Source organism: Rhinolophus sinicus, chromosome 17 (genome assembly GCF_057876585.1).
Source record: "Rhinolophus sinicus isolate RSI-liver-muscle chromosome 17, RSI-T2T, whole genome shotgun sequence".
Taxonomy (NCBI): domain Eukaryota; kingdom Metazoa; phylum Chordata; class Mammalia; order Chiroptera; family Rhinolophidae; genus Rhinolophus; species Rhinolophus sinicus.
This window is the reverse complement of record NC_142517.1, coordinates 172,003,536-172,029,942: the sequence shown is the minus strand read 5'-3', so window position 1 is coordinate 172,029,942 and position 26,407 is coordinate 172,003,536. Positions and strand designations below refer to the sequence as shown.

Sequence of the window (26,407 nt, the reverse complement as noted above, 5' to 3'; positions counted from 1 at the left end):
TTCCCTTGACCTTTGTGGTATTATTGTCACATATTTTACTTTACACGTGTTATAAATATCATAATGCACTGTTTTATTTTTGTTTGAACAATGAATTATTTTTACAAGATTAGGAAATAAAAACGACTATTATATTCATCCACAGATTTACCACTTCCATCTGGTATCATTTTATTTTCGCCTGAAGAACTTTCTTTAACATTTATTCTATTCCAGGTTGGTGGCATCATAATGAAACCTTCTAGCTTTTGTTTGTTTCAAAAACTTGCTACTTCATCTTCATTTTGAAAGATATTTTTGGGCCTAGAATTTTATTAAAGTGAAATATATAGATAAACATGTACATATCTATCTATCATCTATCTATCTATATCTATCTATATCTATCTATCTAAATCGGGATAACATTCAAAATGCTATAACAACCAGTATGGCATGGACAAAACAGAAGCTGAAGATAAAAGATAAATCAGACCGTACTCTTAAGGAACCAAGAAAAAGTAAAAATAATGATCGTTCCTTACTATATGTGGTCCTGCTTTCTCATTTGATACCATGCTTCTCAAACTTGAATGTATGTATGAATCAACAAGGGTTAAACGAAGATTCTGATACAGGAAGTATAAAGAAGGCTATAAAACTTTGCTATTTGAAGTGTGATCCTCAAGCCATCAAAATGGCATTATCTGAGAGTTTGTTAGAAATGCAAAGTCTCTGGTTAAGTATTTTGAATACTACTGATTATATATATATATATTTATATATATATATATATATATATATATATATATATATATATATATATATAAATATATATATATATTTGTATAATATATATATTTGTATGATATATATGTTTATATATATATATATGATGTCAATGGCAATAACAAAATATTAAGAATTAAACAATGCAAGCACTACTTGTGTGTATACATATACACATATATATGTATATGTATATATATACATATATATACATATATACATACATACATATGTGTATATATATCTGTATCTTTCTCCCCAAGGGGGACTGTTTTTTCATGCTGATTTCTAATTACATTTTGTGACCATAGAGCATTGTGTATGTGATGCAATTGTCTGACATCTTTGACTCTTCCTTCGTTACCCATTATGAAGTCATTTTTGTAAATGTTCCATGTATATCTGAAAAAAGTTCAGTATATGTATGAGATCATATTTGTTAATTTTATTTTATACAACTTGATGTACTCAATAAATTTGTCTCGATTTATCAATATCTGACATGTATGAGTTAAAATTTTCTCCAGATAACTGAGCACTTTTCAAATTCTCCTCGTATTTGAACCCATTTTTACTTTACATATATCAGAAGTAGATAATTCTATACATAATCATGAGTGTTTCATCTCCTTGAACTGTTCTTTTTGTTGTCATTATATAAGGCCTAGGGATTTTATTCCTGTTACTGTTTTCATTTTCACCTTGAGTTCTACATAGACTGATATTGATACTATCTCAGCCAATTTTGGTTTGTATTGTTTGCATATCTTTTTTTCTTCCTTCCTTTCCCTTCTCTTCCCTACCCTTCCCTTCCCTTCCCTTTTCTTTTTTTGTGATCCTGCCCTGTGAAGGTAGTCAGGCTAACAGATCCACTCATGGAGTTAGTGTGCACCTTGGTACATTCTCAGTTACAAGGCCTGTGTCTGTGATCTCCACCTACTTAGGATGGCAACTGGCTAGAAGGAAGCAATTTGAAAGTCTGGTCTCTGAATCAGCTGAATCTTTCTGTTGGAACCTCTACTTTAGACAGACAATATTTGATATTAATTTTCTTTTCTTTAAAGAAATGTTTTCTGTACTCCTAGATTTTTAGAATTTCCTTAGACTCTCTTCTACTTCCTTCTCTAGCCCCACTATTTTAGGGTGATGCTTCACAACCTGTATATTGAATTCACCTGTGGAGTTTTAAAAAAATAGTAAAGTCTATTTCTTCCTCCCCCCAAGATTATGATTTCATAAACTAGGGGTAAGGCCTAGGCATTGGGATTTTTAGATGATTCTAATGTGCACCCAATAATGAGAACTACTATCTACCCCTGAGTACCCTCCCTAGCTGAATTTGTCTTTCTGCTAAAGCCATTGTTGATTCTGGCTTACCAAGGAGAAAGAAGAGAATAAAGAGATTTTGGTTTGGCTATAAAGTTATGAAGTCCTTTATTTCCTTCAAGGCCGCTTACTGCTCTTTACCTATACTGTTTTTGAGATGTATCTAAAATTGCTCTTTGTATTTTATCCTGCATTCATTTGGCTGTGAATTGTCTTAATTTATCTTCCTGGAATGCCCCAAATATTTGATCTGTTGATACCACACTATTTATTGTTTTTTTTAGTACTATAATAGGGGAGTGCCATAAAAATGTATACATATGACTTGTATTCATCTTTTGTTATCAGTATATACTGAGTATTACAATTTTAATACAGTTTTTTTTTCTTTCTTAAAATGTGTATACATTTTTTGGCACACTCTGTATATTAATAATATACTATATTTCTAGTACTAATATAATATAGTACTATACTATGTTATAGATACATATCTATATATATTCTGTTGTTCCAGGGGACTCTGAAAGGGATGGTAGATGAATTTGCTCAGACTCTTTCTTTGCCTCTCCATTAAATTATCTCTTAAATTATTATATAAACGAATTGAGTCACTTTGTGTTCCTCATAGGCCATGTTCCACTCTTCAGAAAGCCAGAAAGCCGTGTACTGGAAACTTGCCTCCTTTCTTAGATAACCCCACAGATTAGTTTTAGTTTCCCTGGACATTCCTCCCTGTGATTTTGGACCAGAGTAGGTCCTAAGAAATTTGGGACAAAAGGGAGCAGATAATTTCCATGGCTTCTGAGTTTACATTCTTCCCACATTGAATTGTATACTCGGAAAGGCATCCGATAAATACTTTACATAAAGGGGAAAGGTCTAAAACGGCTTAATTTTTAACAACCAGTTTAATATTTCAGTTCAAAAGAGAAATCTTGAATTATGAAATTTTAGACATTAGGTAAGATGTCAATTAAGGAAGGTGAAATTATCCAAGTAAACTTATTCCTTAGCCAGGCTTAGGTATCTAGTTGATATGACATTATTAAATTGGGGAAAAATATACTTATAAGGTAATATGTTTTACCTAAGTATATGACTAGGGCTAATATATTTTATTATATTTTATAATTTGTATTTCTTGCCTGCTCTTCTATTTTTCATTTTCTGTTGTGTTAAAACCTTAATTTACTATTTATTGTGCTTATAGAATATATCTAATCCTAGGTCCCAGGGAATGCATTTTGATCAGTGTGAGGAGCCACATGATGACAGGTTTATGGATTAATATTGGGAAATAATAAATATTTACTAGATGAAATACACAAAACAGTTGAATAGATTTTGCTCAATATTCTTTATAGTAGTCACCACGAGACCAGTTGAAAAATATCAGCACTGAAGTATTATTTTTTGAGAAAATTTATAACAATTGAAAGCAGAACTTTAAGATGAAGTTGCCGGCACAATCATACAGCATCATCCCTAGGTACTGTCAGTAAGATTGAAATTTTTGATCTCTATCATTATTCTCTACCTAGTACATTCACAGACAGATCACAGGTAAATAATGTTCTTCCACGAATTCAGTTGATTGTGCCAGTATCTTGAAAGGCACTTTACATCAGTGCTTCCTGTCATGTATCAACAGGGGATTACTAGTCTCAGCTCTTCTGATTGTTTTCTGCAAACTCTGGTATTTATCTTAATCCTCTCTCTTTTCCCTTACCAAAATACCCTTTCTATATCATTCAGGTAATTTTTCCTTGGCATTTTCTTTGGGGATTACAATTTATTTTATATCCCCTGGGGTCTCTTATACTAACTAGTGGAAAGGAATTAGGGACTCTAACATTGTTGATTTGTGTGTTTACTAGACTAATCTTGCAGTTCTTTTATACTCCTAAAAATCACATCAAGAAATTCAGCTTTCCCAGTTGTGTGGTCACCTCTCAGATAATTGAATTCTACCAATGAACATTGGTAAATGACTTTACTAAGAAAAAAAAACAAAACAAAACATGTTTACTTTCTTTTGGTAGGAGGGAGCAATAAAAACAATCCGACTATTAGAAATTTTTCTAAATAAAACATTATGGCAGAAAATCGTACCAACTATTAAAAGGAGCAAAGTGGAATTCAAATTTGACTAATAAAGATGTAATTACCTTTTATACTAGCATGAGTGTCATAGTAAATTTGTTTATTTTTATGCTTCAATAATAAAAAGTTTAATTATAAAATGAAATATTTATTTCTCTGTAAAATTATCTATTTTTAAAATAAATTTTATTGTAACAATTTAGTAAGGATACTTTGGTTACTTTATTTGTTCTACCATGGAAACCAAACACAATTTTCCCCTCACTTAATTCAGTCTACCCTTAGGCAAAACTATAGTTAGTTTCTCTCAATATGTTGTTTATCTCTTTTCTCCTCTTGTTCTCACTTGATGGAATTGATTCCTGTCAGGAATTTAAAGTTCTTATGTTCTCTGTTCTTTTGTCTTCTCTTTAAAACTCCATCTCAAGAAAGCATCTCATTGATTCATTCCAATTAATAGACAACTTATTAAATTTTATAAATTTGTATTTTAACACAAGACAGAGTCCAAATTTTGCTCACACCCATAAATTAAATTCAAACTAGGCGTAGGTTGGAATGGAGGCACTTGAGGGAAATTTAAGCTTACCATTGTACTTGAAAATCATTCAATAAATGGCAGCTTCTTACAACTTGTGCTGGATTGTCAGCAGCATCACCACTTCCTTGTGAGGCTGGGAACTACATTTTCAAGAAAGCTCTGCCTTGAATGAGTCCAGGTTTGAGTTTTCCAAATTCCACCAGGCCTCCTTTGCCAATAGAAGCAGTTCTTCCTCCATTCTCTAAGGAGATTAGCCTCCCATTGCATGAAGAACCTCTGATGGGCTCTCCTGAAGTAATCATCTTTCTGAAAGATGCTGATCATCCTGAAAATCCAGTTCCACTTTCTTTCATTTCTTCTAGGCCTATAATTAGACTCAAAGCACTGTTGGATACAGGAAGATGAATGTAAAATGTGACCTAGGTGGAGATACCAAACATGCCCAAAATGTTAAGATTTTTCCAATTTATATTGAAGAAGCCTGAGGATGATATGAGAATATGTCATTGTACGTACATCACTAACTGTATGGACTCTGGACTCAGGGTGCTGTCTTGAGCACCTGGGAGAGGCTCTATGAGTTTGCTCAGTTGGTTGACTAAAACCTGAACCCAACAATGGCTATTGTCAGGATCTGGGATTTGATTTTACTTTCCTTACAAACTAATAAGTTAGCCTGTTACAGTTTTAGGGAATCCGTAAGACTCCTGGGGTCAGATATAAAGGACTTTATTACTGCATAGCAAGCAGTATTGGCATGTTTGCATCATTTCCCCTTGTCCCCTAAGTCTCAGAAGGATAATTCACAGGGCCCAGGAGGATGATGTTCATGCCGTGGGTTTGTGTTATAGGTGAGGAACAATGAGTTTGAGGAATCTACCAATTTTATAGCAAGCATATACTTTGATTGATGGAGATATTACCTCATACCTGAAGGCTGATCACTAAAAACACAACAATGAGCAAGGGTTTGGGTAAAAAGCAACGAGGGCCTTGTATTCATAGACTGCCTGGCAGCAACACACAGTTTTGCTCGGAGTCCATGGTGGAATGCCTTTCCAATAAATCTGCTCCTCGGCTCTAAATGTTCTTGGCAAATGCGAATGTTCATATGTGTGTGCACTTGACTGATCATTCTGATTAATTTGAAGGATTGAGGCTGAGACCAAATACGTTCAGTTTGTTTCATGCAGAATTTAACTAAGGGTACATCAACAAGACTCTGAGCATCAGGGTGAGGCCAGCTTGCAATACTGACCTCATCTGTGCCGCCCAAGGTCCTGGACACAGTCAACTGGTAATAAGTCCTGGGAGGATCAGTAGGTCTCATTTCAGATAAATAGGACATAACCTAAAGTCCACTCTGTTAGCCATTATGACCTTTTCAAAGGAGTTTAGACTGACCTACTGATCTTTGGTTTCCAATTTATTGCCAGTAAATTTCATTCCCAATAGATGGTACAAAAAAGCAATCCTCATTCCCTATGGAGACATATTTTGTGGCCCTCTCTCCTCTACCAACAAACATCAAACTTGAAGATCTCAGGGAACCCCGCTTTGGGATTTGTTGGTAAACCCGATTTAGATGACTATTACATTGGTTTTGTTTAGCCACATGGGCAGTCTAATCAAGTAGTTGAAGGCTTGATTACTGTACATAGCATAACTCAAGGCTGTTTAGGTTTCAGAAGAGGTATATGAATTTGTCTCAGTCAGACTGAAACATGGTTCCATCAGTTATTATGTTTGTACACATACGCGGGGGGAATCCATGTACTGAAGCTGATGTTGCTAGCATTGGGCACACAACAGAATATTTCAGATTAGTTATGTCCAAATGGGGTTTTCTGTTTTCATAGCACATGGATAGGGATGACACACCTGCAGCATGTTAGATTTCCAGGTACCGCTACTGCTTGACCCAGAGCACAGCAGTTTTTAGAATGGACATACTCAGCAGTTAGTGAGTGTACTCATATTGGTTTCCTGACCTATTGAGTGGCAAGTGGAAGGCCCTGACTATGCTTCTTCTTGCTATATTGGTAAACAAATGCAATAAAGCTTTCCTGGAGGGATTTCAGGCACTTGTGGCATCATCAAGCACTTGAAAGCAGTTGGAATGGTGATTTATATTACATCCCTATTAAAGTTGTCTATGTGTCCTGTGCAGGAGACAGACAGCACTTGGCGAAGGACAGAGGAGTATCATAAACTTAATCACATAGTGACTTCATTTACAGATCGTATTCTGGATGGGATTTTTTTACTTGACCAAATTAACTTTGTCTGTGGTTCCTGGTATACAGCTACCAATCAGGCAATTTTTTTCCCCTTTATACCTATTAATAAAAACAAATCAGAAGCAGCTGAATAACAAGAGAAAGTCGACAAGTCAGAGTTCAGAGGAGAGTGCATTCCAAGCAGAGACTAGTTAGCACTCTGGCTATAGACTGAGGCTGGGACTGGAGCAACTTAGGTGACATGAAGAGTGGCATGGGATGAGGTCTAAAAAGTACGCTAAAGCTTTTAAGAAATAATTTAAGTGCAACATTTTAGATTTCATTTTAAATATAGTGGGCAGGGCATTGATGGAATCTAATTTATATTTTAGAAGATTCCTTTAGCTGTTATGTGAATAATTGATTGTAGCATAGCAAGAAGCAATTCGAAGTCTGTTTCGTAGTGCAAGTGAGAGATGATGTTGGCATAGACTGATACAGTATTAGTGGAGATGGGGCGAAATGGATGGATAGGGAAATATTTTCGAAAGTAGAGGTTATAGAATTTGATGATTATTGAAAGTGAGAAATCAAGGATGGCCCTTGTACATAATTTAAAGCATACAATTTGATGAGTTTGGTATTAAGTGTACATTCATGAAACCACCAAAATATATTTTACAAATATATTTATCACCTCCCACCTGTTTGTTTATTTATTTGTAAGAACACGAAACATAAAATCTACCACTTTGTAAATTTTGAAGTATATAATACAGCATTGTTAACTATAGGCACTATAGTTATATGTGCTATACATATCTCTAGGACTTACTCAGCATGTATAACTGAAACTTAGTATCCTTTGATTAGTATCTCCCTGTTTTCCTGTATTCCCAGCCCCTGACAAGGACATTCTATTCTGTTTCTATGAGTTTGACTACTTTAGATTCCTTACATAGGTGGTGTCATATATTTGACAAATAATATTTGTCTTTATGTGTCTGGCTTATTTTGTTATCACAATGTCCTTCAGGTTCATCTATGTTGTTGCAAATGGTAGGATTTGCTTTTTTTAAGACTAAATAATATTTCATTATATATACAGAAAGTGCCAAAAAATGTATACACATCTTAAGAAAGGGAAAAACTGTATTAAAATTGTAATACTCAATATATACCGATAACAAAAGATAAATACAAAGCATGTGTACACATTTTTTGGCACCCCAGGTATATACATACATACCACATTTTCTTCATCCATTCATCTGTTGGTGGAAATTTAGGTTGCTTTCATGTCTTGGCTATTGTGAATAATGCTGCAGTGAACATGGGTGTGCACATACTTCTACAGGATCCTGATTTCTATTCCTTTGAATATAAACCTTGAAGTGAGATTGCTGAGTCATATGGTAGTTCTGTTTTTCATTTTTTGAGGTAACTCCATACTCTTTCAATAGTGGCTGCACTAATTGACATTCTCACCTACAAAAGCAGGAGGGTTTGTTATTTTCCACATCCTCACCAACACTTGTTGTTTCTTTTTTTGATGACAGCTGCTCTAACAGGTGAGGTGCTATCTCATTGCTGTTTTGATTTGCATTTCCTCTATGATTAGTGAGTGGTGTTGAGCACTGTTTTATGTACCTATTAGCTATTTGTATGTCTTCTTTGGCGAAATGGCTTTTCAGGTCCTTTGCCCATTTTAAAATCAGGTTGGGGGGCGGCCGGATGGCTCAGTTGGTTATAGCGCGAGCTCTGAGCGACAGGGTTGCCGGTTCGAGTCCCACAATGGCCAGTGAGCTGCGCCCTCCACAACTAGATTAAAGGACAATGACTTGGAGCTGATGGGCCCTGGAGAAACACACTGTTCCCTAATATTCCCCAATAAAAATATTTAAAAAAAAATCAGGTTGGTTATTTATTTATTTATTTGCTTATTTGTTTGTTTGTCTGTTTGCTATTGAGTTGTAAGAGTTTCTTATATGTTTTGAATATTAAAGCTTTATCAGATATATGATTTGGAAATATTTTTTTCCCATTCCATAGGTTGTTTCTTCATTTTGTCAATAGATTTTGAGACAAAAACTGACCCAAGGGACAAAGAAGATCATTACATATTAATAAAAGGGGCAATTCAACAGGAAAAATGTAACAAGTATAAACACACATAGACACCCTAAATACATAACAGAGCACCTAATAGAACATAATTAGAACGCCTAAATACATAAAGCAAACATTGACAGATCTGGAGGGAGCAATAGCAATAAAATAATAGGAGACTTCAATACCCCACTTTCAATAAGGGTTAGATCATCCAGACAGAAAATCAATAAGGAAACAGCAGACTTGAGCAGTATTATAGAACAAATGGATCAAGTGTTTTCAATGCAGCTGAAATTTCAAATACAGTAAAGACAGAGAAGTGATCTCTAACACTTAGTAGCATGGAGCATATAATATCCTTAACAAGAAGAGTCTCAGAGATGTAGGAATGGAACTAGTAGGGACTGACGTGAGTTAAGGAGAAAAAAAGATGAGCTTACAGATGTACATAGAACTTAATCAAAACAAAAAAGAAATATACAACAGCCCAACAACAATAACAAGACCAAATAAAAACAGAGAATTTAGAAAGTAAACAAAAACAACCAAACTCAAAATTTAAAACCTTTGTTCATATTAAATACATCTTTGAGCTATGTTCTTTCTAATTTTCATTTCTACCCCTTCTCTTCCCCGCAAAAGTAATCTATATTCCAACTACTCAGTTTTATCTCCACACCACTCTAGATTCTACCTCTACCACTCCAGTAAACTGTTCTTTCCTTGTCATCAATGACTACGTAATTATAATTCATTCTCTTCTTAAAACTTTCTCCTCTCTTGTCATCCACCACATTCTATTACATTGTTTCTCCTCTCTAATATGTTCTTTTATGTGTTGTCTCTCTTCTTCCCTCCTCCAAATTTTATTTGACAACTTTTTTCCCATCAGTTTTTATATATTCTTCCATACTAATTGTCCCACTCTCTTATGGCTTCAATGACTCCGATGATCCCTTCACTGTGGGTGATTCATACATTTAAATCTTAATCCACTTTCACTTCCAAACTGCACACCCACATCTCTAACTTTCTTATCAGCATCTTCACTTGGATAGCCTGCAACCAGCATGTTGCAAACCTTTTCAAAACTTTCTATGCGGTGAAGACAGCAAGCTTTCACAAAGATAATATTTTGCAGAGTTAGAAATTGTTCCAGGGTCCAAGAAAATTTTATGGGAAAAAGAACTGTTTTGAAAATTTATCTATTTTCGATCTTTAATGTTTAAATATAAAACAGCTATTAGTAGACATATTTTACTCCTGCCAGATGCTGAGAGCTATGTAGAAAGCGTGCTTTTATAGAGTAATTAATCAAATGTTTAGTAAGACAATGGTTCAAGGAGAGATTATCAGTGTGAATTTTAATTAGTGACAGCATGCTTCAGACCAGAGTGGAAACATAGTTTGTAATGGCTGATTAAACTATTGAATACTGAACATTTAGGGTACAGCATTTTCATTGTGTTTTACTGTAAGACCCCGTAATATATACATATGTATACAGCAGGTAAGTCAATGATTATGGTTTTAATGAATTAACTATTTAACTCAAGCATTTAATTGATATTGTATGGAAATGGTCATTCAAAGTATTTTTGTTAAGTAGCAGTTTTGAATTGACAAAAGACATTTTATTCATAATAAATTAAAGATATCCTAGTGCAAGAGAAGCTTATGGGATATAAAATTGATTTGTGTTCTTCATACTATCAAATGAAATATGAACCATGTAATAAAAAAAGTGCTTCTGGATGAATTTATTTAAAAACCAGGAATGTTATTCTAACAGAGGATCCGTTCAACTTCTCTATTACATAAACCTATTGAGTTATGGGCTTCAGAGATCAGGTTTTTTTTTTCATCCCCAAAAGGAACTGTTTTAATTTAGAAAGCTCAAAAATGCAGTGACAGTGAAGCACTGATGTGCCTTAGGCACAGTCCCAAGTTAGTGCAGACTTAGAGCTATAGGTCCTCTCTTTCTAAGAAGGAGAAAGCAGAGAACAAACTTCAATCTACAGTGGGAAGGAACAGAACAAAAAGCAAAGAACCAAAAGGGTGCTTTCCAGAAGCCTAAATTATTCTTTGTTTTTTGGCCATGTCACTGGAAATACTTACTCCTCTTATATGAGTCCTTTCTTCACAACCTTTGCTTTTTAAAAACTAATCTGCTGAACGAGAGATGCCCACATTTCCTCAGGCAGGAGAGCCACTTTGGTGCAGTTTTTGCTTCCTTGGTGTGGGTCTTCCTTCCCTGGAAGTGTACCTGCAGGGACCGTAGCCTCAGGACAGTTTCAGCTCCACTTGTGGAGCAGGGGAAGGATTGGCTGCTTTTGTGCTTTGAAGACACAGACCACTTTGGGTGGTCCTCAGTTCCTGCTCATAAAAAGGAAACTTGATCCTCTCCCTGTGATGGCAGAGTTTGGTGGCAGGGCCCCATTTTAAGTCCATGCACTCCTGAACGGTGGGAATGGTAAGGAGCAGCAGGGCTTGCCCATCGATTTCCTGGTGTAGGAATATTCTTGCTAATGGAATACCGTCGGCGGATTTGATGACCCACACATCTGCCACACTCCACTTCAGGGGCTTACTGTCCAGGTGAAGCCTTTCAGCAACTTGGTGAAGGAGGTTTATTCTTATTATCAGAAAATGAAAAAGTGTGAAGCTTTCTTTTCTTTGTCTGTCTGGAGGCAGCGATGTGGATATCTCACTTTGGGTGGGAAGGGAGGAGTGTGACTTTTTCCCTGCCATTTCTAACTCTTCCTGTAGCTCATTCTGCTGCTCAGCTGTACTGTTTTCACTTGGGGACTGGTCGGCTCCTTCATTTGGGTCATCCTCATCTTCACCCCCACTTCCCTGGGGAAAGCCTGCTGGGGTATTAACAGATGCAGGGGAGCGTTTTTTCTAATGAACAAAAGCATTTTCCCGCCTCTTTCTCCTCTTACTGGCCTTTTTCAGGGCACACACTAAGTTACTATGCCCACCAGGTGGCCTCCCAATTATTTTACTTTTCTTTTTTCCATAGTAGTGTGTATATTTGGTCCCTGTAAGTACAGAGCAATTCTTAGAACACCATCCACGGACCTAATAGATTGAGACAGCACCCCAGTTTGATAGAGGTCTGCCGGCAGAATTCAGTCACCGATCTGCTGCTCACTATCTCAGTCCCATAACTATTTTCTTTGTGTTTGGCCTTCAGGACTCCCCCATATCCATGTGACACAGAGTCTTTGCCCAGCCATAGCTTCTGAAACACGACTGGATGTATAGGCTACATTGATAAGTTAAGGGAGAACTTGAGCTCTCTGAGGACCAGAACACAGCTCCCAGCTCCTCCACGTTGGGACAGCTCAGCAATTCTTCCTTTGTTAAGATATGGCCCTGAGAAGCAATGGTGGTTGAAGTATATCTTTGGACAGCAACATTTTCCGTTAACCATAATCACTGATGGAATTGCTTGCCTTGAGCCCCAGCTGGGGCAACAGCTCCAAATATGCCAGGGATATACGGGGAGGAACTGAGTTGTCTTACTTCAGGGCAAAGGCTGGAGGGGGCAGCTTTCTCCCAGATGGAAGAGCTGGCGGAAGCCATTACTTCTTTGTTGAGCCCTTTCCCCTGCCTGCTTGCAGATGCAGGCAGCTGCCATATATCTTCAGGGATCTTTCTTTGCATGGTATACAAAAATGAATATAAAGCCAATAATTGTTGTTTAAAGGACAGAGAGTTGACATAGAAATGGGGAATTAGGAACAGTTTTCTAGGAGGAAGTGATATTTTAAAAGTCTTTGAAGTACAATAGGACATGGGGAAAAAAGGGAGTTCCAGATAGTGAAAATGGAATGAGGATTGAAATGGAAATTCATTATATCTGCATGGAGCTGAGATAAATTCAGTTTGATTGAATATCTGTGGATGTGATAGAAATTATAAATTTAGGAAAATATTGTGAATAGACTTGAATACCTGGCTCTGATATTTGGATTTATGGAGATAGTAGACAACCATAAAATTCTTTTGAGTTTGGTGGGAACATAAAGGGACCCAAGCTTTAGAAAAACATAATCTGACAGTAGTGTGTAACATGCATTGGTAGCCAGAGAGGGAAGAGGTAGGTGATTGTTTTCCTCAGTTGTAGCCTATTTGTTTGACTAGGGTACCATGGCATTATCGTATGACTCATGATGGAAATGGCTGTACGAATACTTTGCTCAGATCCGAGCCTCTCATTTCCTTTGTGGATCCTATATGAGCTCAACTATGTACCACATTTTCTCTCTGGGGCCATTTATAGACAAATTGTTTTCCTTTGTGCATATTTAACTTCTTGATAGCAAACCGACACTGCCTTCATTGGTTTTAGTCCTCTACTGTCAAAGTGGAGAAGTATACCATCCTCATTTCGCATTTTAGACTAGTGCATGAAAATGTTAATTTTCTGGAAATCTTGTGTGTTTTTTTTCATATGGGTGATCAGTAAATCACAGTTTCTTTCTTTAAACTGTCCTTCCTTCCTTTCTCCCCTCTGCAGCACCTACTTTTTGTGGGTCTTCTCATACTCCCCTTTGACCTCACCATATTCTGCTCTTTCATTAGCTTTAACTTTCTTGCATATTGACCTTTCTTGGAGTCTCACTCTTTGCCCTCATCATTTTATATTATTTCTAGAGGATCTCTGTAATGCCCACAATTTCAACCAATATGTGAAAAATGATGTTCCCAAGTTTTTATGTCCACAGAATCTGTCCTCTTTAGTTTGATATCCATTTTTTTCTACAAGCTGAATGTACACTCCTAGATATTATACAAATATTTGAAACTCAACATGTCCAAAACTTAGTGTGCTATCTTCACCCCTTTCTTGCGGATTTTCTCTTAAATTCCCAGTAAATAGTGTCACTATTAACTGACTTTTTCCAAGCCAGTACCCTAGGAATTTTTCTAGATGCTTCCTTCTGCCTTACCTTCTGTTACTGATCAATTGTCACCTCTGAAATTGTTTCCTATATGCCTTTCTTTTTTTCTGAAAGGGCTGTATTTCAGGCCCTCTTTGCATAGATTATTATAATATCCTCTGACATGTTTACTTACATCCTATCTTTTTCCTCTGCAAGTCCTTCTAGAGTCATTTTTCTGAAGTAAAATTATGATTCCCATATCCATCAGGGTAGAACGCAAACTTCTCATCTTGACTTACAAGGCCACTGGCGGTCAGACTATGCCTACTTCTTTGGTCTCATCTGTGTCCCTAAAGTATTGTATATCTCAGGGTACAATATTAATACTTTTTTGCAGAAATGTTTCCTCTATTTTGCATGTACTTCCCTATCTCGTCTTCAAGACAAATTCAGTTGTCAAGATCTGGATATTTATCTGCCTCTTCTACTGAACCATGTGCTTACAGAGGACAAGAAATTTATCTTATTCATATAGGTGTCATTAGCTCTCGACACAGTCATAGATAATCATTAAATGTTAAACAAATAAGTCAATGGTTACTTTAAGCAAAATGTTATTACACTTCTTAGGGAGATTTGGAAAAACGCAATTTTCCTTGAGCTTAGTAGAACACAAATGCTGTTTCCTGAAATTCTAAACCTACTGCGCTAGAAGATGAGTGTTTTAAAATAAATGGAACACCTCAGCATTCTAGTTAATTGGCGTGAATAATTTCTGACAGAAGGTTGAATATCAAATAGCTCTCTACCTTGCCTCTCTTTTGTGTTTATCATATATATTTTGATAGAAATTAGCAATAAACCAAGAGATGTTTATTCACAGATACCATTGCTTTTCATTTGGGTGTGGATAATGAGCACTAAGAAGGCAGGCAGGGTTTCCAGGGGAGTAATTGGTGTTGATGTTTTGTGCTATCATGTGTTTATTCTCAAAAAAGAAGAGGCACTAAACTATCATTACATGCCTGATAGTTACAAGCAAGGGCTGTGTGGATCAATGATTCTTTAATGAAACGCTGTGTAGCACACACTGTCATTATCTTACTCTTACAAACAAGGAGCAAGGATGAAGTTTCTATTGAATTCATGGGCATGGAGGGCTATTGGGATTGTATAACCCCAGTTCCTCTTTTAATAAATAAAGGATTGAAGGCCAAATATATTATGGTATTAACTTGAGGTGACAAAGCTAGCTAGTGTTAGAGGTAGCATAGAAGTCACACATTCTAACTAAAATTTCTGCTAATTGTTTTAAATTTTGGCAGAAGACCATACTCTGAACCATGTGGGAGTACGATTGGTATTAATTCATTTTAAATTGGCACATTAGTTAGTCATTAATTATGTGCATGTATTTATTGTTCATATGATTAATATTTATGAATCAGGTAGCTCATATTTAATATTAATTTTTTGTCAACCAAGATTTCACAGATTTTATTTTTCCTTTGTTAGCTCTTGAATAAAATCAAGGCAATATTAGCTTTCCCTTCAACTCTGCACAGATAAATGTGATTTATGGTGCCTAATATAGTTACTCACTTCTGGGCCTATGGAATATCAAGTCTAGACTTCAGGCTTTGTATTTCCATTGGATTTCCAATTCTTCCTGGGAAAATTGTTAGGAGGAGTTTATAACAGATGGTCAGGTCCCCAGGAACTCTGGAATAGAACTTGCCAGGAAAATAATGTGATGTGAAGACTGTGTGATGGTCTGGGAATAGACAAAGAGGGGGAGGGAGAAAGAACAAAAGGGAAGTAGTAGAACACAGGGGAGCTAAAGAAAAATGCAAGGATAGTATTTAAGGAAGAAAGGAAAGAACGGAGAATGTAAGGGAGGAAAGTCAGGCCTGGAAAGATTTATTGAATTCCTGCCTGTTAGGGTAAGATATTGTGCTAGAAAATTTCAGTTTTCTCATTTAATCCTCACAACTTCAGAACATATCCCATTTTACAGGAGAGGAAATGAGACACATTGAAGTAAAGTCATGTGCACAAGTAAATGTCCTGTGCCACATATTTAATAAGTGTCAGGACTAGGATTCAAACCCAGACCTGGTATCTTCTCTAGTGGCAGGAGAAGAAGCTCATTAAATGCATTTCAGAATGTTGGTTCGTGGTTGATGAGGATTGCCTTGAAAATTTAATCATTCTCACTAGGTTGGCTCAAATGGCCCTAGAGTGCCTGCCCTTCAGAACTTCAGTGGGTACCTTGGTAGAGAGCCCTGAAAAATTGAGGATAGTTTATAACTGCTTACCAGTTTGATTACTGAAGATTGTCTGAAAGATGGGAGGCAATTCTTCCATTGGTATTAGCAGGAGCATAAGAGTGAGAAAGTTAAAAGAGTAGAAAGAATAATAATGTAGGACCTCCCAGAAATGCGGGTATAATAGCTTTTCTTCTTTGGCTGCAAAAATCACTCATGTAAACAGAATGGAAACTAGTCCCCAAATGGGGAGAAGAGAGAAAAAAAAAAAGTATGTGTGTGTGTGTGTGTGGTGTGTGTGTGTGTGTGTGTGTGTGTGTGTGTGTGTGTGTGTTGGCTGTAGCAGTGGTCCTATGTATAAAAGTAGACAGGAATTTGAAGTCCTATATGATTAAAATTGTAATTACACTTTAGCTCTTGATTGTCCAAAAATATGGTGTAACTTGGGAACAAGGTTACTAGCAGATTAATTGCATTGTACACGGTTAAGCTTATCCAAATACCCAATACCTGCATTAAAATATTTTTAACATCACAACTTGCAGTTTTCTAGAAAAAGAATAATGTATTTATCATTTATATAAGAATGGAACAGTTTTGTTTCATATAAAGAACTAAATATGGAAAATTACAAAGAAGAAAAAATCATATGAAATTTATATGACAGAACAATCATTTTAAATATTTGTTGAATAGCATTTAAGATACCTGTTTGTGTGCATTTGGCTCTTACATTTCACAGCCTTTTCAGTAACAAAGGAGAATATTTGGTTCCTTGTCTGTTTACTCTTATAAATTAGGGTTCTCAAGAAGATCTGACATTGGATGCTCTATAAATGTTTGTCCAATGAATGACCTTGTTGGCAGCTGATCCCAAAGGACCCATTTTTTCACATGTGAAGGGAACAACCCCTAAATTTTTGGCACAGTAAGATTCATTCAGGGGTGAGAAACCTTTCCCAATGAATTGCCACTCATGCTTGAAAAAGAGAGATTATTCATGCTTGAAAAAGAGAGATTAAAAGAGTGAAGGTTTCATGAGAAGTTGGGAGGTGACAGTGGCAGCAGGAATAGATCAGTGGAGTACTGTGTGCAGACAGAAGCCCAGTTGCCCAGCCTGGTTGATTCTGCACAGGCAGAATCAGAAGAGGACTCAAGGGCCTCACTTCCAACAGTAAAGATGTCTGTCACCCCAATAAATTAAAAAAAAAAAAAGTCTGCAGCAGGAAAAGACAGCGATGAACGATGGAGGCAATGAGCTTGGAGTCAGGAAACATGGGTTCTAGCCTTGCCCTGTCAGTAATTAACAAATCATTTAATCTCACTAAACCTCAGACTCCTTATCTGATTTGAGGAGGTTGGACCTGGGTGTTCTCCATAGTTGGTTTCAGTTAAAACATTTGAAATGATGTGACAATCTTCAGTTATATAAAAATTTTAAAGTTCTAGGTCATCAAAGATAGCATCAGCCAAATTAGAGAACAAGTGAAGATCAAAAAACTGGAAATAATGAATATATCCATCAAAAAAGGGAAATGCTTAAATAAATTGATGGTATAGCCATCCACTGGAATATCATACAGTGATAAAAAGAAGGCAGAAACTCTTTATGTACCGATATGGAACAATCTTTATTATATATGTAAATAAGACAAGAAAGTACAGAACAGTAAGTAAACTGTAAAAAGAAAGAAAGAAAGAAAAAGAAAGAAAGAAAGAAAGAAAGAAAGGAAAGAAAGGAAAGAAAGAAAGAAAGAAAGAAAGAAAGAAAGAAAGAAAGAAAGAAAGAAAGAAAGAAAGAAAGAAAGAAAGAAAGAAAGAAAGAAAGAAAGAAAGAAAATGTGCTTATATAAGCATAAAACACCCCTGGATGTATAAACAAGAATTTGTAATATTGGTTGCCTTCCAGGGAGGGGAACTGGGTGGCTACAGAGCAGAAGGTGGAGGAAGACTTCGTACTGGATACTGTTTTGTACCTTTTCAATTTCAAACCATATGAATCTATTACCTATTAAATCAATGATAGAAAAATTAAATGATTAAAAAGATATCTCTGTGTATATACAGATAGAGAGAGCTAGGTAAAAATAATATTGGAGCAGATGAGATTAATATTCTACATGCAATTATTAATTAAAGTATAACATCTAACATGGATTAACAAAAAGCCTATAACTGATGGGATTTCTTAACTTCAGATTAATTATTTGTTTTTAATCACAAGGACATATTAGGCCTTGGAATATCCTTCTAGAATTTAAAAATTCTAAAAATTTAAGAGATTGAGTCATACATTTTTAAACTAAATTTTTTTTCAATGTTAGAGAGAAGCTACAAATTTTCAGCTACAATGAATAAAAACATTAACACACTTAGACTCTTTCTTATTTCCCTTATATTGGTTTATTCAGACATTCCTGAGCTAATTTTACTTTTGCCTCATTTTTCTTAAAAACTTTAAAGTTCTGCTATCTTGCTATATTTTATGTACTTTTGCAAGCCACCATTAGTTTACAAAGGAACAGGGCAGAATATAGATAAGTCACAGATAAACGTAAAATATTGGAACTTATTCAAAATGATGATAATCCTGACTCATGATTTACCAGTAATTTTTCTGTGCAATAGTATGTGTAAAGATTACTTCTAAATTGTGCATTAATTTTTGAAGACAATTTAGAACAATACAATTTTAAAAGAGTCTCTCTTTTAAAATCAGTATTCACCTATTCACTAATATGTCTTTCCATAAATTGTCGTGTCTTCAATTTTCCATTTAAGCAATAGAAAATAATTTGCTTTGCTTTGGTACTGGAATTGTGTGTTCTAGTATAGTGAGGCCATGAGGTGAGTGACTCCTAGCTTACTATTTTTTAAATTATAGGTTGTTAAGTAAGATCTGCTAGGATCAGGTCTAAAAGTGAATTATTTTCACATATCAAAATCCAAGTTGAAAAACTGTTTTACTTGTTAAGATCTATTAACTAGAGGTAATACTTGCACATTGGCTCATTAACAGAAGAAAAATTGGCCCACTCTAATCACAGAATGTTCACAGAAAAGTTAATGATGAATGTAAGCAAATCTCTTATAAATATAACCATTTCGCTATTCGGAAAAAAAGAAAACGTGGTATTTTTCTCCCTCCAATTCTCCTGCTGCTGTTTTCTCTTCTTCATATAGCCACTTGTTCTTTTCTAGTGTTAAAAATCACAAACCTAACCATTTCTGATCTTGTGTAGTCGACCCGTAATGGATGTTAAAACAATAGTGAAATTAGAAACAGTGGCTCTGTCATAAGTAGTCTTGAACTTTGACATGTTTCTTAGCCATATGAGCTTCAATTTCACCTGAAAAAATTGTGGAGGTAAACTAGTAGATCTCTAAGTACCTTCTATTTGTAAAATTTTCATTCCTCAATGAGCTGTTTTGAAAATTTAAGATGCTCCCTGGTTTTCTGTGGTGTTAAGTTGTATTGCAATAATTTCAAAACATTTAAAAAATACTTTATTTAAAAATTTTTTTTCAAAGAAAGCTCTTTTTTTTAATGTATGGTATACAGTATTTCTGAATATTTGGAGAAGGTGATACACCAATTTTGGTGAATGAAGCAATCTAGTCATCTCATAAAACAGTAACCACATGCCTGCCTACTTTATAGTCAGTACATATTCTAGGACTTGCAGCCAAGGTTCTAAATGAACAAGTCCATTTTCTACCAACTTTTAGTACAATGTGTTGCTGCTGCTGACTTTGTTAGCAGTAATAAAGCATTTGTCAAGTTTTGATTATGGTTATTAAATGCCGTGTATCTTGTAGTTTATGAAATTTCTTTATAGGTTGAAATTGTCAGTAGGTTGAATCTACGTGTAAGCTTTACAGTGTTGCATTTTCATATATATTCTGTGTCTTCATAAATATTTAAGTAAGAATGTTGTGTTAAACTTTTCTAGTTAGATGTTTTTTGTGTAGAAAACTGTGCTAAGAGTTTTCTAGTTAAATTTTATCTTAATCAGAAAATTGAATCCATGGGTCTTAATTTCTCCTACTAGGTAGAAAATGTCAGTCCAGATCATCTTTAATGTCCATTAACTCCAAACTACCGTATTTCTTTAACTTATGCTCAGAGTTGTTGAGCTGTTCTTATTTTTCTCAGTTAGCAACAATGCCACTCATTCTGAGTTTATCCATACAGAATATGCACACTACATGCATAAGATTACTTTAGAGATGTTTGCAGATTGATATGAGATGTAAACCATTTAAAATAATTGAAAATTATATGTAGTTAAGTAATCATTAGAAGACTAGACCTTGAAAATTCCGTTCGTCATCTGAGTGTAGCAGCCACAGCTATTATGTCTTAGCTATCAGTTTGGAATTTGAATTCTTTAATTCATTGCTTATCATGGGACTGAATATTGTACCCAACAGGAGTCATGTGTTTGTTTCTTCACCGCAAAGCTGTGACAGTGTCTCCTGGCAATCTTAGTACAAAGTGGTTTCAAAATAATGTTTAGTCTGGAAACTGTTGTTTCTCCTTGCCTGGGGAGTGATGAAATTTGGGCATGTTGCTTCCTGCTGTTGCATTGCTTCCGAAGAGCATTGTAATTGTAAATAAAAGGAGGATTAATGAAACCAGTGAAATCTGCATCTCATTTTAGAGATTAGTTTTTCAAACCCAACCTTTGTTCCAGAAGCTTAATTTTTTTTTTCCTGATTCTATCTTTCTGTTGTCAAAGAACAGAAGCAGCTTTGAGTCCACCATAAAATGCCTATTAATTTTTGGAAAATTATTTAAAAACTCTGGGACTCATTTTCTCCTTTTGTAAACTTTTGTAATATTCGTAATATTTTTGAAAGATGGCATAGTACTTAGGAAAGAGGGCTTTTAGGTTATTACCTGCTGATTTTGAATTTTGGCTTCAACCTTTAAGAGCTGTGTAATTTCACTCTTGTCTATTTACTCTAAGACTCAGCTATTTCAATGGCACTAATGGAGCTAACACCCTGTTTCCCCGAAAATAAGACCTAGCGGGACCATCTCTCTAATGCGTCTTTTGGATCAGAAATTAATATAAGACCCGGTATTGTATTGTATTATATTATATTATATTATATTATATTACATTGCATTATATTATATTATAAAGACTTGGTCTTATATTATAGTAAAATAAGACTGGGTCTTATATTAAGTTTTGCTCCAAAAGATGCATTAGAGCTGATGGTCCAGCTGGGTCTTATTTTCGGGGAAACACGATAGTACTTTGTGGGCTTGTTCTGAGCATTAAATCAGATAATCCATGTAAAACATTTAGCACAGTGCCTGGCACAAATATATACTTATTAGCTGTTGGATATTATTGTTAACTCTTACTAAAAATAATGCAGAGCCATGTAGAAAGCACTCAAACTATTATTATTGAGCATGTAGGAGACTCAGTAGGTGTACTCTTAAGCAATAATTACAGGTAGTCTCTTTTCTTTGTGTATCATTTATCTAATATTATGTTCTGAGAAGATATTGTTGATAGGACATCTGTTCAGGCATTAAATTATGGTGGAGATGACTCATGTTTGTCCTGTTCTAGTTTTCCACTTCACTGGATCCTACATGATTTTTCTCAAATTGAATTGTCCTTTTTATTTCCAACTGCACATCAGGTTGCCAGTATTTCTTCACTGAGAAGTATCCAATTAGTCTTTATTCTGATGATGAAATACACTAAAATTCTATATTAGGTCTTTCATCTGGGATATTTAACAAGTTCTATACTTTTTTCTAATTGCAAAGGATATATGATATATAATTTCATTACTAGCATAGATGTAAGAATAGCTGTAATATAGTATTGCATTTTCATATGTTTTTTTTCCTTAGAAAACAAATGCAGTTTAAGGGAAAACTTTTCCCTGAGTAAGAGTGATTTCAGTTACTTAAAGCAAATCTTTTTCCATAGAATATGCACATCAATAACCAGTAACAGGTAAACAGCACAGAATTTTGCTTATATATTTCATGGACTAACAGATTTTTTTAAAGGAAAATGTGTTATAATATGTTTCGAAAGAGATATTTGTCAGGACAGTTCCTCTTTTTGTCATATCAATGTGGTAATTGAACTAATTTTTTTTTTTTTTGCTAAGGAGAGATGATTTGATTTTGCACAGTATACATGTATATATATACACAATACATTATAAAACATGAGGATTTGACTTTAAAATGTGTCATTATCTATTTTCTGAATTCTCACAATCACAGAATGTTGTATGTACTGTCATTGCAATATACCATAGCACAGATTGATAGAGTTTTTGAATAATTGTTTGATTAGAGATACAAATAATCAAATTTCTTGATCTATACACGCACACAAAGATACACACACTTACATATTTATATGTATAAAAATATTTTTCACTGAAAATATTTTTGGCAAAAGTCCCTATCAGCTAATCCAGTGAGAGGGACAAACCTTTTAAGAGAGTTTGCTTCCATGTTTCCCCGAAAATACAACCTAGCCAGACAATCAGCTCTAAAGCATCTTTTGGAGCAAAACTTCATATAAGACCTGGTCTTATTTTACTATAAGACCTGGTATAATATAATATAATATAATATAATATAATATAATATAATACAATATAATACCAGGTTGTATATTAATTTTTGCTCCAAAAGACGTATTAGAGCTGGTTGTCTGGCTAGGTCTTATTTTCAGGGAAGCAGGGCTGAACTCAGAACAGGCAATCCCACTATCTTATTCTTAAAGATTACCTCCCTATCTTCTGCCTGCCAACTCATCTTTTTCTCTGAGAAAATGTATAGGTTTATGAGGTATGGGGCAGGTAGAAGAGCACTTCATCACTGTGGTAGGATTCATCCCAAATGCTGATTCAGTCGCTTAGTGAGCTAAGTGGGACCTTTTTGAGGGTTCTTTATACCTAAGGGAGATAGAGCTCATCCTGGAATCAAAATGGTCTTGTATGTTATGTTTACCCTAAGCACAATTCCTGGTCTCTCTAATTCACCCTTACATGGTGCGAAGAGTCCAGGATCACCAGTAGTATGATGACAGGGTAGGGGAAATAGAGCTGCTGGGTGACCTCTAAGACTTGGAGCCAAATTGGCTTAGCTGCTTCACTCGATACCTCTTTAGGGTGCTGTAGCTCCCAAGTGGATTCTTCTCTTACAGCTTCATGGGAATAGATACTCAGAGGCTCCAAAAGGGATCTGGAAAGAGAATACACAAACAGGCCCAGACCTGTAACTTCTGAACTCATGACTATGAATATCACAACCTGTAGTACTGAGATCCATCAAAATGTGCTTGCTTATCACAATGATCTTTCCTGGAGGGAAGACTAAGGAAAGGAAGGGGGAAGGAGAGAATCATAAGATCCTTTCTGAGATCAGTAAGTTTCTGACAACCTTTTATGTATTCTTTTTTGTTTGTTTTGTTAACTCTAGAGATTTCCTATCCAAATGCTCTTTTAAAAGTCTAATGATATATTTGATGTCATACATTTATCATTATGGCTTTGATATATAAAAGTGAGCTTTTAGAGACTTTATTAAGATAAACCATTTTATTAAAAAGGGAAAGAGAGAGTAGTTGTTTATTCTCTTTTGAATACTATAGATCTGTTCACTTACTCTCTTCTTGGTATTTTTTATCAAAATAAGAAAGAAGATCCTGAATTGTTCCCTCTAGTCTCTTGTGATTTCTCTTGTGCCCTAGATTCTAGAACAACATTTATCTTCTGGTTTAGATACATACAGAGATATCTCTCTGGTCTTGGAATGTATTGTTATTTCATAGGGCAGTAAATCAAGGAGACTGACTGAAAGCTCTAAGATAACTAAATAACCAAGTTGTTGAACCACTAACAAGCATATGCAATTCATCATTGAAATGATACATGCCACAACAGGTAAGAGTTTGTGATTGATGTGCTATTGCCCTCTTATTATTTATTTTTAGTTTTATCAGGGTAAGTCACAAGGACTGAGAATATAAAGAGGAGGATATAGAGAGGAAAGAAATAAGGAAGGAAAGCTTTATATTTTATTGATTTCAGATGATAACAGCTTGTTATTTATAGAGCTAGAAGGGGATATTCAGGCTTTAGCTCTTTATATTACAGCATCATTACTATGCTAAGGATGTTGTTTAAACCAAGGATCAAGAAGAAAACCTTTATCTGCTATTATATTAATAAAACATGTGTAAGGTCTGTTTTAGCACATTAAAAAAAGTTCACCTAGGCTAATTGTTCTCAAACTTTAATTTGCATATACATCAATCCAAGGCTATTTAAAATTCAGATTCTCAGGTTCCCTCTTAAGATTCTGATTTATTTCTGGGGTGACTTCTAAAAGCTGCCTTTCAAACTAGCATCCTATAAGATTCAGATGTGAATGGTTGGCAAATTCCTTCTCTGAGTTCTCTCAGAACTTTGGAACATCTGAAAAACAGGACATTTACTCTTAAACAAACATAAGTAATTACTGTAAAACAGTATCAGGTTAGAGCTTAGTATCACCCCTCGACCCCATTCCTATTAAATCCTTGATATTGCGATTGCTTTTGTAACTTTGATGGCATCCTGTTTGAGACGTCTTGTTATTCTTGTTTGAGTTGGTGGGGGTGGGGAGGTGTCTGTCTTTGTTGCTTAGAAACAGAAATCAATTGCAATTGTGATTAACTTAAACAACAAAAAAACTGTATTTGAAACTTTTTTCCAAGCTCACAGAACTGTTGTGGGTCTGAAGGACCAATTGAGGAAAAGGAGCAGGACTCAGAGTATTTGTGGGTGGGGCTGAGGGGGACCTGACAGGAAGAACCGCCTGTAAGGATGCCCTGCTGGAAGAGTTGGGGCCATGTCCTGCTGCTGTTGCCCATGCCACTGAGAAGAGCACTATTGCAAACATCCCTGTCTTGCTTGGTCAAGAATCAAAGTTCTGGGGAGAGTTATTTACTATTTGTTCTGTTTTCAATTCCTGGCCGGTGATAAAGACAGGAGAGAAATCCTGAAAGTAGATTTCTGAAACTGTTTTGAATCCTACATCAGGCACCAGAGAGTTCCTGATCTCTGCAGTTTTATTTCATATAGTCATGCTGGTGAGAAAAAAAAGATATCAACTATATGATTTAGCATTCACTCTGACTAGTACAGAGTCAGTGGAAAAGGCAAAAGGCCATCTGTGTCCAGACACTCAAATTTAATATTCTTCATGATATCATTCAAAACATGAAAACATAATATTTCTCTTGTTTTAATATTATATATATAATATGTACATATTATATATATGGAAGTTTTTTTTCATTCTTTCTATATTACATCCATGTTGTTTTAATATGAATAAAATGATTTACTCTCAAAGAAAAGAAATACATCAGTTATTTCATATACTTCTTTGGATGGTACTGAACATATTTATCTTAATTTAAGAAGCATGATCTTATGGTATATACTAAAAATGTATACCTTTTTTATAATTTTGCTCTTTATTCATTATACATAAAAAACTAAACAACTTATGGAATTGGGCACTTAGATTTTATTCATTTGTTAAACAGAAAAACTTTTTTATAATTTTAAGCTTTGTTGAATTTTTTTTGAAATATTTCTTGATTTAGGCAATATTGGATTCATGAAATAATTGAATATTTTTTGGTTGATTGAAAACTGGAAGTTCCTTAGAATCCATCTTTGACTGTCCTGAAGGGACTTTAAGAGTTACTGTATAAGCAAATGAGGGAAATGAATCCCATCCAGTTGCTTTAACTCCTTTCTCTCCAATTGATTAAATCTAATACCTAAAATTTAAGTATTGGATTTATATTATTAACGTAAATGCCCAGGGAGGACAAATTTATAAGACAGAAAGTAAATGAGGTGTTTCCTGGGGATGGGTGTGGGAGCAGAGATTAACTGTACAAAAGATCTTATTGGGGTAATGAAATGCACTAAAAATAATTTAGGATGATGATTGCATCACTTGGTAAAGTTACGAAAAACGTTGAATTATAAACTTGAAATGGTTACGTTTTACTTTATGTAAAAAAATACCTCCATGAAGTTGTTAAAAAAGTGAATGCTGAAAGTAAAATCCTGTTACAAAGGCAGATAAAAATCTGTCAGATAGGGAAGAAAAGC

The 26,407-nt window shown here is 35.1% G+C and overlaps 1 pseudogene; it reads right to left on the bottom strand.

Annotated features, from left to right (window-relative positions):
* Nucleotides 1-11,355: 11,355 nt before the first annotated feature.
* Nucleotides 11,356-12,511, bottom strand: LOC109459742 (scm-like with four MBT domains protein 1 pseudogene; annotated as a pseudogene).
* Between the last annotated feature and the right edge of the window lie 13,896 nt (nt 12,512-26,407).